This window comes from Alligator mississippiensis, chromosome 11 (assembly GCF_030867095.1).
Source record: "Alligator mississippiensis isolate rAllMis1 chromosome 11, rAllMis1, whole genome shotgun sequence".
Classification (NCBI taxonomy): domain Eukaryota; kingdom Metazoa; phylum Chordata; order Crocodylia; family Alligatoridae; genus Alligator; species Alligator mississippiensis.
This window is the reverse complement of record NC_081834.1, coordinates 48,338,832-48,340,816: the sequence shown is the minus strand read 5'-3', so window position 1 is coordinate 48,340,816 and position 1,985 is coordinate 48,338,832. Positions and strand designations below refer to the sequence as shown.

The 1,985-nt window shown below is 42.4% G+C and overlaps 1 pseudogene; it reads right to left on the bottom strand.

Moving 5' to 3' along the window:
- Positions 1 to 205: 205 nt before the first annotated feature.
- LOC132243873 (olfactory receptor 2V1-like) lies at positions 206 to 1,147 on the bottom strand (annotated as a pseudogene).
- Between the last annotated feature and the right edge of the window lie 838 nt (positions 1,148 to 1,985).

Sequence of the window (1,985 nt, the reverse complement as noted above, 5' to 3'; positions counted from 1 at the left end):
CAGAAGAACTCTAGTGAACTTGGAAAATGGAGTAGACTTCCTCAAACCTTTTTTCTAAGCATTTCAGTGATACAACCCATGATTCGTAGTAGGTCACTGGCTGCTAAGTGACTGAGAAAATTTAGTCCCCTAAATGTTCCAGAAAACCTTGTTGGTGGCCGTCTCAGTTGAATGAGACTTAGCTCACAGTAAACTACAGCGTTTGTCAATTTTGCTGGAATGCTCTGCATTTCCCAACCAGCTTTCTTAGGGCTCCTAAGACATCCCTGTTTCTCAGGCTGTAGATGAGTGGATTCAGCACTGGGGTGACAATGGTGTAAAAGAGAGCCACAATCTTGTCTTGCACTGGGGAGTGGTAGGAGCTGGGTCTCATGTACATGAAGATGGCTGCCCCGTAGAACATGCCCACCACAGTCAGATGGGAGGAGCAGGTGACCAGCGCTTTCTGCTGTCTGGTTGAATTCATCCTGCGGACTGCAGCAAGGATGCGAGCGTAAGAGGCAAGGATGGTGAAAGAAGGGATAAGGAACATAACGATGCTACACACAAACAGCAGGGTCTCATATTGGGACGTGTCAGAGCAGGACAATTTGAGCAGGGCTGGGACCTCACAGAAAAAGTGGTTAATTTTTTTAGAGCCTCAGTAGGACAAGTGCATGGTAGAAGCTGTAAGAATCAAGGCATCTACACATGTCCCGATCCAGACCCCGCCTGTCAGACCCAGGCAGACTCTCTTGCTCAGGAGGACAGGGTATTGCAAGGGGTTGCAGATTGCTACATACCTGTCATAAGCCATGACTGCCAGGAGGAGGCACTCTGCTCCACCCATTGTCAAAAAGAGGAAAATCTGAGCCCCACAGCCAGCTGGAGAAATGGGGTTGCCTGGGGTCAGGAAGTCTACTGCCATTTTGGGAACAACAATCAGAGTCTGACAGATGTCCATGAAGGCCAATTGACTTAGGAAAAAATACATGGGAGTGTGAAGGGAGGAATCCACTTTGATTAGAAGTATGAGGAGAGCATTTCCAGAAACGGCAGCGATGAAGGTTAATAAGATCATGGCCATGGAGAACATGTGTACATTGGTCCGGCTCAGGAGTCCCAGCAGAATGAAGTCTGCTGAAGATGTTTCATTCCCACTCTTCATTTCCTCTTCATGCAGCTTTGCCTGAAACCCTGGACAAGAACCAAATGCCTTTGGGAATGTGCATACACTCACTAATAGCAACTGAGGCAACTGGCAAGTTTTCTTCTCCTGTGAAAGAAATGATGGGCATTATGGTTCTAAAGAGAGGGGAGACATGCAGTGGTGGATTAAGATTTATTTGGGCCCCTGGGCAAACAGAAAATTGGAGGTCCCTTGTACCACATTATAAACAGGAATGTATCAAAAAGCATTAATAAATAGACCCAATAAATGGTTACATGCTGCATTAATAAATAAAGCACAAGAGGCAATGTCAAAATTAACTATTTAGTTTTGCCACACACAAAACTGAATAAAACAACTGCCGTAGGAAAATGACTCAGATGCATGGGATTGCCATAAATGTATAATTATATGAAAGGAAAGATGTTCTAGTTTAGTGGTCATATAGATTCTTGTCTGACTGATTTTTTTTTAAATACACATTTTACATTGTACCTGCACTACAGTAACTATTGCAAGAAAAATATGGGCCACACCTATAGCCTTGAGTATCAGTCTAAGAATGCTGTTAGTGATTCTTGCAATTAAAATAAAGGCCTACACAATACAACTCTTTTTTTTCTCTTTCCCAAAAACTTAAACAGATGCTAAACATCATATACTGTAAAGCTCTCTCTTTTATCTACGCATTACACCCTTGTGCTACCATTGCATAATTTTATAACCAAAATGTATAGATATATTAATGTGTTATATTAATTAATATGCATTATATATATATATATAATGTAGACAGACAGATCTAATCAGCTCCTAGAAGAGCTCACCCTTCCCT